Here is a 13,001-nt window from a genome sequence, read left to right on the forward strand (position 1 = left end):
ACTGACACACCCCCATACCATGATACACCCGGGTACTGACACACCCCATACCATGACACACCCGGGTACTGACACACCCCCATACCATGACACCCCTGGGTACTGGTACTGACACAACCCATACCAAGACACACCCGGGTACTGACACAACCCATACCATGACACACCCTGGTACTGACATACCCCATACCATGACACACCCTGGTACTGACACAACCCATACCATGACACACCCTGGTACTGACACAACCCATACCATGACACACCCGGGTACTGACACAACCCATACCATGACACACCCTGGTACTGGTACTGACACAACCCATACCATGACACACCCTGGAACTGACACACCCTCATACCATGACACACCCGGGTACTGACACACCCCCATACCATGACACACCCTGGTACTGGTACTGACACAACCCATACCATGACACACCCTGGTACTGGTACTGACACACCCCATAACATGACACACCCTGGTACTGACACAACCCATACCATGACACACCCTGGTACTGGTACTGACACAACCCATACCATGACACACCCTGGTACTGGTACTGACACACCCCATAACATGACACACCCTGGTACTGGTAATGACACAACCCATACCATGACACACCCTGGTACTGACACACCCTCATACCATGACACACCCGGGTACTGACACACCCCCATACCATGACACACCCTGGTACTGGTACTGACACACCCCCATACCATGACACACCCTGGTACTGACACAACCCATACCATGACACACCCTGGTACTGGTACACCCCCATACCATGACACATCCTGGTACTGACACTCCCCATACCATGACACACCCTGGTACTGACACACCCCCATACCATGACACACCCTGGTACTGACACACCCCCATACCATGATACACCCGGGTACTGACACACCCCCATACCATGACACACCCTGGTACTGACACACCCCCATACCATGATACACCCTAGTAGTGGTACTGACACACCCCATACCATGACACACCCGGGTACTGACACACCCCCATACCATGACACACCCGGGTACTGGTACTGACACACCCCCATACCATGATACACCCTGGTACTGGTACTGACACACCCCCATACCATGATACACCCGGGTACTGACACACCCCCATACCATGACACACCCTGGTACTGACACACCCCCATACCATGATACACCCTAGTAGTGGTACTGACACACCCCATACCATGACACACCCGGGTACTGACACCCCCCCATACCATGACACACCCTGGTACTGACACAACCCATACCATGACACACCCGGGTACTGACACAACCCATACCATGACACACCCGGGTACTGACATACCCCATACCATGACACACCCTGGTACTGGTACTTACACACCCTCATACCATGACACACCCGGGTACTGACACACCCCCATACCATGACACACCCGGGTACTGACACACCCCCATACCATGACACACCCTGGTACTGGTACTGACACAACCCATACCATGACACACCCTGGTACTGACACACCCCCATACCATGACACACCCTGGTACTGACACACCCTCATACCATGACACACCCGGGTACTGACACACCCCCATACCATGAAACACCCTGGTACTGGTACTGACACAACCCATACCATGACACACCCTGGTACTGGTACTGACACACCCCAGAACATGACACACCCCATAACATGACACACCCTGGTACTGACACAACCCATACCATGACACACCCTGGTACTGACACACCCCCATACCATGACACACCCTGGTACTGGTACTGACACACCCCATAACATGACACACCCTGGTACTGGTACTGACACAACCCATACCATGACACACCCTGGTACTGGTACTGACACACCCTGGTACTGGTACTGACACAACCCATACCATGACACACCATGGTACTGACACACCCTCATACCATGACACACCCAGGTACTGACACACCCCCATACCATGACACACCCTGGTACTGACACACCCCATACCATGACACACCCTGGTACTGGTACTGACACACCCTGGTACTGGTATTGACACAACCCATACCATGACACACCCTGGTACTGACATACCCCCATACCATGACACACCCTGGTACTGGTACACCCCCATACCATGACACACCCTGGTACTGACACACCCTGGTACTGACACACCCCATACCATGACACACCCTGGTACTGACACACCCTGGTACTGACACACCCCATACCATGACACACCCTGGTACTGACATACCCCCATACCATGACAGACCCTGGTACTGGTACACCCCCATACCATGACACACTCTGTGTGTGTATTACATGTGTGTATTACGTGTCTGTGTTACGTGTGTATAAGGTGTGTGTATTACATGTGAGTATAATGTGTACTTGTTTATATATCCTGGTGGGGACTGCCACCTAATTGCACACCAAACCAGCAAACCTGAATCAAAGTCAACACAGGCACAATCATTTCAACCAATAGAAAGCCTTAATATACGTCATCTGACAAAGTTTCATTGAAATGGCCTCAGGTCCCCCCACAGGGTAGGTCAACCGGAGAAAAAGTGTGTGTGTGTGTGTATAAAGTGTGTGTGGAAGTTTTTAAATGCCACACAACATATTATTAAGATTAACACTAATTAACACTATTATATTGTTGTCGTTTCTTGTGTGTACAACTTCCACACACACTTCCAACTTTAATTAATTAATTAATTATAAATGAAATACTGCAAAATAATGACAAATACTGTAAACAGAAAGCAAAATAAATGTAAAAACAAACGGTATTAACACAGTGACCTCTGTGTGATCTTTTTAGCTAGTCGTTTTTCTGAGAAGCTTCTTAAGAGACTTTGAAGTGTGTCTGTGGGAACTCAGTAAAAAAGCATTTGTATGGCTGGGCACCGATGCATTGTAAAAAAAAAAAAAGCCTCAGTCGGTGTTCCGGTTCATCTCAGAGCTGTTGAGTGGAGCTAAGGTCAGGGCTCTGTGCAGGACACTGGAGTTTCTTTAAACCACATCCAATTTGGTGGTACTACAACAGTAACTTCAAAGCGACTTACAGTATTGTGACACTATGTTGTCTGAGCAATTGAGGGTCAAGGGCCTTGCTCAAGGGCCCAACATTGGCCACCTGGCAGTGGTGGGGTTTGAACAAGCGACCGTTTAATTACTAGTCCAGTACCTTAACCGCTGGGCTACAACTAGGCTAGGCTACAACTGCCCCTTTAATAGTGATAAAGGACACACATCATTTACAGCTTTTGCTGTCTACTCTGAACCAGCACAGATTCCCAAGATGCAATGCAAGCCACCACAGTGGGTTAAAGTAAGACAGTGAAGGTAGTACAGATCACCGGTGCCATGGAGGGACCTGAACCTATAGAATAGTCTAACATGGGTGGCCCTTACCAAAAATCTTTGAAGCTGAATTTCAGGAAGCACCCGAGGCCAGCTAACCTGCGACACCAACCCCACCACAGAAAATGATGGTGAGGTGAGAAACTGGGGCTACATGTCACAGAAATTCCCAACTGCAGTTAAGGAAAGCCTGGTGCTGGAGAACTTAATACAACTTTCCACTTTAAACAACTGTGACCTGCCTGCCACAGCAATTTCACCTGGGTAACTCCAGCATGTTCCAGCACCGCACTGCACTGAAGAATTAGACACCATCTTTACTGATCATGCCACCAAATCAGAAAAAGCTGCAGTAAAAGTGAAGCTGAGAAAATGAGGCCATATGAGCATGGGTGTTATTCCACCATTGTAAAAAACCAGGCAAGCTTAAAGTGCTATGTCGGTTCAAAGGTACATCTGCGGAGGCGCTGGTAGACACGAACACGATGATAAGCCTGATCTGCTCAGGAGAACACCAGCACAGTGGTGAAGAGCATGTAGAGACTGATGAAAGCTACACCTGAATGTAAAGTTTTGATGTTTCAGCTGCCCTAAACACCACTGTCAAACCCACTCTGTCTGGACTGAAATTAGTGGCAAGTCAGCACCGGCACTTATTCACAAATTTTGTAAGATAAACAAAAGAAAAATTTTGTTATTGTATACAACCCTAAATAACGTTATAATTAGCGCAAAAAGACGATAAATATCCATGAGTGGGGCTTGTAATGAGCTTTTAATGTAACTATGGTGATATTACATCATCACGTCCTCAGGTCATCACTTGACGTTGGTAAGATGGTGGACGTAGTACGTAGGGTTGTTTGTGTGCATACTGCACACTTCTGTACTGAAAGCGCCGCGCACTTCTTTACCGGCTGAGCGGTGCGTACTTCCTCCAATCTAGTACAGACTCTGTAAGTATGAGATTTCAGACGCAGCTTAACATCACCTCAGTGGGGGAGGGGTAATCAGTTCACTACAAACAACTCAACTTGTTGATAGCAGTTTACTTTAAAATCAGATCAATCAGTTCAAAACTACAACAGTCAACAGTTTGTAAAAAGTGTATACATGGGGTCCACCCTTCAGACAGCCATCTGTAATTTCAAAGTTTCGAGATTAAAAATTGTAATCAAACGATTTTTATTGGGCTGTTTGTGCCACAATGTGTCTCTGTGGTAATTTGCATTTCTTAAAAGTGCAGGAAGCAGAACGCTACTTATGTCACACAAGTGAACATAAGCACAACCGAAATCGATCATTTCTGATATCTTCCCTACACACTTGCTCCCTATGCCCTAGCATAGTACACTTAACATTCTTAAAGGGCCAGACAATATATTTGTAATGCACATTACATGACAGGTCAGACATTAGAAAACATCATTCTTTTTCTTACAATAACCTTTATTTTTTTAAAGAAAAAGTACAGTAGTTCTTATGTGAATTACAAGGGCAGGAAAAACTACGGCAGACACAAGTCAGAACAGGGGGCGCGGCGTAACATTTTTATTATTTTATCAGTTGAACTGATTAAAAAAGTTGATTTCGTAAAATTAAAATACGAGCCGTTTTTCAATTTCTGCTTGTTTGTTATTTGATTTTTGAACTTGAAATAAAATACGAATAACGCCCCGTGTTCCTGTTTTTTTAACTTTGGGATTTGAAGTGAAAAACGAATGACCGAAAGTATACGGACCTTAAATAGATCACGATGGACTGTATAAACGCTTTAACATAGTTAACGATGTGGGTTGACAGGATGTTATACGTGTTGCACAGGGGCGTAACTACAGTGGGGGCGGGGGTGTAGGTGGCAGGCGCACCAGGGCGCTGAGCACTGAGTATGAACTAGTCCCTAATAGGTGAGCTACATCACTGGTGTGGAAGTTTTTCGGATACAGAAGGTCAGACTCCAAACAAACGACTGTAAATACAATCACGACAAACAGTGGCAACATCACATTTACTTCAGCACCTAAAGCAAAAGCATCCGCGTGAGTACAAGGAGTGTCGGTCACTGCTAATTTTTAAGTCATCAACCGTTATAGAGTATAAATCGAATTTTATTGAACAAACCTCCCATTGATAACAGTATATTCTTCAAAAAAAAAAAAAAATCACTGTTCCAAATTATTTTGCACAACAGAGTTTCAAAACATTTCATAGGTTGTAAAGAACTGAAAATGGTCATTTGTTGAATTGGCAGCATTCACTGAAATCAAAAGATATTTCAATCAAAAACATCCTAACAGGCCAAGTTACATGTTAACATAGAACCCCTTCTTTCATATCACCTTCACAATTCTTGCATCCATTGAACTTGTGAGTTTTTGGAGAGTTTCTGCTTGAGTTTCTTTGCAGGATGTCAGAATAGCCTCGAAGAGCTGCTGTTTTTATGTGAACTGCCTCCCACCATAATAGATCTTTTGCTTGAGGATACTCCAAAGGTTCTCAATAGGGTTAAGGTCAGGGAGGATGGTGGCCACACCACGAGTTTCTTTCATTTTATGCCCATAGCAGCCAATGACACAGAGGTAATCTTTGCAGCATGAGATTTGTCATGCATGAAGATGATTTTGCTGCCGAAGGGCGGGTTCTTCTTTTTGTACCAGTGGTCAGTCAGAAACTCTATATACTTTGCCAAGGTCATTTTCACACCTTCAGGAACCCTGAAGGCCCTTCACCTCCTTGCTGACATCGCAGCCTTGTTGGGACATGGTGACCATCCACTATTCCATCCATCTGGACCATCCAGGGTTGCACGGTACTCATCATGTATGTCTGGGCCCACTGCAACCGTTTCTGCTTGTGAGCACTGGTAAGGGGTGGCCGAATAGTAGGTTTATGCACAACTGCAAGCCTCTGGAGGATCCTACACCTTGAGGTTCGCTGGACTCCAGAGGCACCAGCAGCTTCAAATACCTGTTAGCTGGTTTGTAATGGCATTTTAGCAGCTGCTCTCTTAATCCGATGAATTTGTCTGGCAGAAACCTTCCTCATTCTGCCTTTATCTGCACGAACCCGTCTGTGCTCTGAATCAGCCACTAATCTCTTCACAGTATGAAGATCAGGCTTAAGTTTTCGTGAAATATCAAATGTTTTCATACCTTGTCCAAGGCATTGCACTATCTGACGCTTTTCGGCAGCAGAGAGATCCTTTTTCTTTCCCATATTGCTTGAAACCTGTGGCCTGCTTAATAATGTGGAACAGCCTTCTTAAGTCGTTTTCCTTTAAATGGCAAACTAATTATCACAGGTGTCTAAGATTGATTTCAGTGATCCAAAGAGAAATGAGACACAATACCATCCATGAGCTGAATTGAGAAACAAAAAATGTAATCTTTATGACACTTAAATCCAATTTGCATAATAATTAGGAATGCGGTGTACTTTAAGTTTACATTATATCGTACATTTATATGGGAATATGAGTTTTTTAACCATATCACCCAGCCCTACTGGAAGTGATGCTTAATTTAATGGACATTTAGTAACATTTGTACCTTAAATTTCCTGAGTGTCTGCAAAACAAGTGTGTTCTTATGTATCCCGAGTGAATATCGTTATCGCAAAGATATCGTGATATTTTTTAAAGGCCATATCGCCCACCCCTAGTGTTGTGTGCATACTGCACACTTCTGTACTGCATGCGCTGCGTACTTCCTCCAATCTAGTACAGACTCTGTTAGTATGCGATTCTGGATGCAGCTAATGTTTCTCTCCAGTGTGAATGTGCTGGTGTGTTTTGAGAGCACTCTGTTGATTAAAGCTCTTTCCACAATGTGAGCACTGATATGGTTTCTCTCCAGTGTGAATGCGCTGGTGTGTTTTGAGAGCACTTTGTTGATTAAAGCTCTTTCCACAATGTGAGCACTGATACGGTTTCTCTCCAGTGTGAATGCTCTGGTGTGTTTTGAAAGCACTCTGTTGATTAAAACTCTTCCCACAATGTGAGCACTGATACGGTTTCTCTCCTGTGTGAATGCGCTGGTGGATTTTGAAATGACTCTGTTGATTAAAACTCTTCCCACACTGTGAGCACTGATACGGTTTCTCTCCAGTGTGAATGCGCTGGTGGATTTTGAGATGACTCAGTTGAATAAAACTCTTCCCACACTGTGAGCACTGATACGGTTTCTCTCCAGTGTGAATGCGCTGGTGTATTTTAACCTCACTCTTTGTATTAAAACTCTTTCCACACTGTGAGCACTGATATGGTTTCTCTCCGGTGTGAATGCGCTGGTGGGTTATGAGATCATTCTTTGTATTAAAACCCCTACCACATTGTGAGCACTGATACGGTTTCTCTCCAGTGTGAATGCGCTGGTGGATTTTGATATGACTCTGTTGATTAAAACTTTTTCCGCACTGTGAGCACTGATACGGTTTCTCTCCAGTGTGAATGTGCTGGTGTTTTTTCAGATCACTCTTTGTATTAAAACCCTTCCCACACTGTGAGCACTGATACGGTTTCTCTCCACTGTGAATGCGCTGGTGTGTTTTGAGATGACCCTGTTGATTAAAACTCTTTCCACACTGTGAGCACTGATACGGTTTCTGTCCACTGTGAATGCGCTGGTGTATTTTGAGCTCACACTTTGTATTAAAACTCTTTCCACACTGTGAGCACTGATACGGTTTCTCTCCAGTGTGAATGCGCTGATGTATTTTGAGCTTACTCTGTGCATTAAAACGCTTCCCACACTGTGAGCAGAAATACGGTTTTTCTCCAGTGTGAATGCGCTGGTGTTTTTTTAGATCACTCTGTGTAATAAAACTCTTTCCACACTGTGAGCACTGATACGGTTTCTCTCCAGTGTGGATGCGCTGGTGTATTTTGAGAAAACTCAGGAACCTGAAGCTCTTCCCACACTGTGAGCAGACGTTTCCTTCTTCCTGTGTGGGACTGAGAGAGGTGTTAATGCTGACAGTACCAGAGGACGTTTGCTGATTACTGGAGCTTCTGGTGGGCGTCAGATCCTCATGTTCAGTCTTAATCTTCACCAGAGTCTCATATTTATCATGGTTGCAGCTCTTGATGTGATTGTGGAGCTGATTTTGGGTTGTAGAGGAACGTGGACATGAGGAGCAGCAGAAATCCTTGTTCAGTTCTGAAGCAGAAAATAATCAAATACATTTATAACATTATAAATAATCAAATACATTTATAACATTATAAATAATAAATACATTTATAACATTATAAATAATCAAATACATTTATAACATGATAAATAATCAAATACATTTATAACATTATAAATAATCAAATACATTTATAACATTATAAATAATCAAATACATTTATAACATTATAAATAATCAAATACATTTATAACATTATAAATAATCAAATACATTTATAACATTATAAATAATTAAATACATTTATAACATTATAAATAATCAAACACATTTATAACACTATAAATAATCAAATACATTTATAACATTATAAATAATCAAATACATTTATAACATTATAAATAATCAAATACATTTATAACATTATAAATAATAAATACATTTATAACATTATAAATAATAAATACATTTATAACATTATAAATAATTAAATACATTTATAACATTATAAATAATCAAATACATTTATAACATTATAAATAATCAAATACATTTATAACATTATAAATAATAAATACATTTATAACATTATAAATAATAAATACATTTATAACATTATAAATAATTAAATACATTTATAACATTATAAATAATCAAATACATTTATAACATTTTAATAATCAAATACATTTGTAACATTATAAATAATCAAATACATTTATAACATTATAAATAATTAAATACATTTATAACATTATAAATAATCAAATACATTTATAAGATTTTAATAATCAAATACATTTGTAACATTATAAATAATCAAATACATTTATAACATTATAAATAATAAATACATTTATAACAATATAAATAATCAAATACATTTATAACATTATAAATAATAAAACACATTTATAACATTATAAATAATAAATACATTTATAACAATATAAATAATCAAATACATTTATAACATTATAAATAATCAAATACATTTATAACATTATAAATAATAAATACATTTATAACATTATAAATAATCAAATACATTTATAACATTATAAATAATCAAATACATTTATAACATTATAAATAATCAAATACATTTATAACATTATAAATAATCAAATACATTTATAACATTATAAATAATCAAATACATTTATAACATTATAAATAATAAATACATTTATAACATTATAAATAATAAATACATTTATAACATTATAAATAATCAAATACATTTATAACATTATAAATAATCAAATACATTTATAACATTATAATTAAATACATGTATAACATTATAAATAATAAATACTGTTAGTAATTGTTAAACTGAGATCTGATATTAAAGTCCTGTAACGTGATTCATCCTGCATTCATCATTTCCTGCTCACACTGATCTGCATGAGCACAATACAAGCTTTCACTGTATGATGCTTCATCCCAGGTTCCTCTGATTCTATTCAATCCAAATCTTATTTTACTCAAGATAAAAAATATCTTACTGAGTTCATCTTTATCTTCAGGTTCTTCCTTCTTCACAGGCTTCATCTGGAAACCTCCACACTGTTGGTCCTCTGGGGTGAGGTGTTCCTCAGAGGTGACGTGTTCCACAGGGATTAAAGATCCTTCATCTGAAATTCATCAATATGTGAAGAAGAAACTCAACAACTGGAGGAAACTGAAGGTTGTGGGTTTAGTTACCACAAATAAATACTACTTAGATTTAATCCAGACTGGAAGTATCAGCACTTCTACACAGGACAGTACGGTACAGTACAGGTTCTAATCCCACTATCCACATTCTCTTATTATTTCTACTATACTAACCACACTGTACTGTACTAACATGGCAAATTGCTCCACATTTACTTACAGAAGTAACTTCCATCTTCTTCCTCCTCCTTTTTTATTAGTTTCTCTTGGAATCCTTCATTTTGTAGATCTATGGGGGTGACGTGTCCCTCTTCTGCTGACTGCATTATTAAAAGATCTGACAGACAGACGGACAGATAGACAAATGTACTTTATTCCCTATTAAAGAGAAATCCAGGGAAACTCTTTCAGACTTGTTTTAACTGTTTATTTTTAATGCTGTGAGGCTGTAAACATAGTGAAAATGTTGAAACTATTGTGGGACTGAGCAGCATCAGACAGAAAAGACTTCTAATAGAACTTTTTGGGTTGGTTTCACAGACAGGGATTAAGCCTAGTCCTAGACTACACAGCATTTTGAATGGAGATTCTCTATTTAAAGCTAAATGTAGTCCTGGACTATAAGCCTTAATCCCTGTCTGGGAAACAACCCTTTGAGTTTGGTGGAAGTGGTTTTGTGGTCCAAAGTGAAATGATTAAGTCTGATGTTCTTTACATCTAGTTTCTCATCCACTCCCAATAACAGTGCTGTACTAATACTTTTAACTTTTACTATAAACCTGTAAAACAACCTGTAAACAAAGCTACAAGAACTCGCTGTTTCTATCAAACATTAAACACTGTAAACAAAGCTAAAAATGTGACGCGTTTATATCAAAATGTTAGATTTAATCATGAATAAACTCTGAATCCGTTACAATCCACTGATTCATCGGTTCAATGAATCGGTTCATCAGTACTGAATCATGTGTGATGCTAACAGTTAGCAGAGCAGCTAATAGTTTGTGTGTTTAAATAAAACTGGAGTTAAAGCTTCTCAAATCCTCACAGTGATGTTTTATTATAAACTCTAGTTTTATTATTAATTAGAATGTGGTTATAATGAAATATAAGGGTTATAATTAACTACATATTTTACTTACAGATGAGGCTCTACAGTACAAACACAGCAGCTTCTTGTTCTTCTTATGATGTTTAATGGCGGTTGGCAGAACAACTTAAGACGCACCAGCGTCACCAACTGGACTGGAGTTGAACAGCAGCTTAGCAGTAAAACATCTCCATTAGCCCTGTATCTCTCAGCTACAGTGTTGGGGGAACGAACCGATTCTATTGAACGATTCTTTGAAATGAACTAAAAGAACCGAGTCGCTCCTCTAGTATAAGGACAAATAATTAAGAAATAAACTTGTTTAATGATGTTAAATCTGATTGGTTCATGGCGTGTATTTTTTAAAGCAGAAACAAACACAGGCACATCTCTGCACAAGAGAGGATTTTTCTGAAACTAAATAAATAAAGTAAATAAATGGAATTTGTTTGTAGATGTGATTCCAGTATACAGTATTTGTTTGGGTTTAGAATGTAACGTGAAAGTAAAGTAATGAGGAACGAGATTACATTTTCCAGGATGTAATGAGTAAAGTAATCCCATTACAATTTTAGTTAAGTAATAAGTAATGAGTAATGGATTACTTTTTTGAGTAACTACCCCAACACTGCTCAGGTAGCTTTAGAGAGGACTACAGTCAGTCCTAGACGTTCTTCCAAGCAGTTTCTATAATGTCATGTTTTGTTTTCCAACTCACACATTCACACCAGTAGAAGCTTAAAAATAACCCAAAAAGTCACAAATCTGTGCTTAAGCAACAAGCTGTAATTTATTTCTAGCACCACTAGATGGAGACGATGCATTTGGTACAAAAACATCACAACAAATCATCTGGATTCAACCTTTTCTTCACTAGGATTTATATGAACTGGGTTTTAGGCACTAGAACAGGGGTGCACAACTTCTTTTTACCAAGGGCCGATTTCACATAAACACCTAAACCAGAGGGCCACACATTTCATTTTTACAGACCTGTCCACATGAATTTGTAATACAGTTATGGCTGGGTGATATTGAAAAACAAATTTTCGATTATTTTCAAGTGTATTATCGAGTCTCGATTGCAATTTTGTTTTTGTTTTTGTATAATGCAATTGAAAATGTTTTATTTAAAAGACGGCAGAAATTCAAAAATAGTAACAGCACCACCTATAATTATCCTTTCAAGGAAATCAAACTTTATAACAATATAACAATAATTTGAACAAAATAGACATCTTAATTAGCTATATCCTTTATATAAAAAACATAAGAAAAGTGTAAAACCACAAACAGTTCTTTACAGGTTTTTTAAAAGGAACTCGAGCCTGTTTACTGTTTCCACCATATAAGTGAGTCTGTATCAGTATCTACACTGGGGGACATCAAGTAAACACTCAGCTCAGCTTTGATTTTGTCCTCTTGTGATTGGGGAGTGGATGGAGGGGGCACATTCCACGTCTAACCATATGGACTACAATTTCCATGAGCCCCTGGACTGTCACGTGACTATAACATGTCCCCGGTCAGCCAATCCTGATCGCGCTCACCGTCTCCGGAGTTTTGATTCAGTTCAGCTGTGTTCGGTTCCATGAATCTTATTTAAACTCTTCTGTTTGAGTCTCGTTGTGAAGTTTTGCCGATTGTGTTTGTGTCCTTATTTCTAAATCTAACCATTACCGTGTATAATCCTTGCTGTCTTCCGTTTCCTGCCTGTCTGTTTATCCTCTGGTTTTGGA

At 39.5% G+C, this 13,001-nt stretch overlaps 1 pseudogene; it reads right to left on the minus strand.

Moving 5' to 3' along the window:
* Positions 1-8,303, minus strand: part of LOC134326282 (zinc finger protein 850-like) — a 151,292-nt pseudogene extending 142,989 nt beyond the window's left edge.
* Positions 8,304-13,001: the final 4,698 nt, after the last annotated feature.

This window comes from Trichomycterus rosablanca, chromosome 14 (genome assembly GCF_030014385.1).
Source record: "Trichomycterus rosablanca isolate fTriRos1 chromosome 14, fTriRos1.hap1, whole genome shotgun sequence".
Taxonomy (NCBI): domain Eukaryota; kingdom Metazoa; phylum Chordata; class Actinopteri; order Siluriformes; family Trichomycteridae; genus Trichomycterus; species Trichomycterus rosablanca.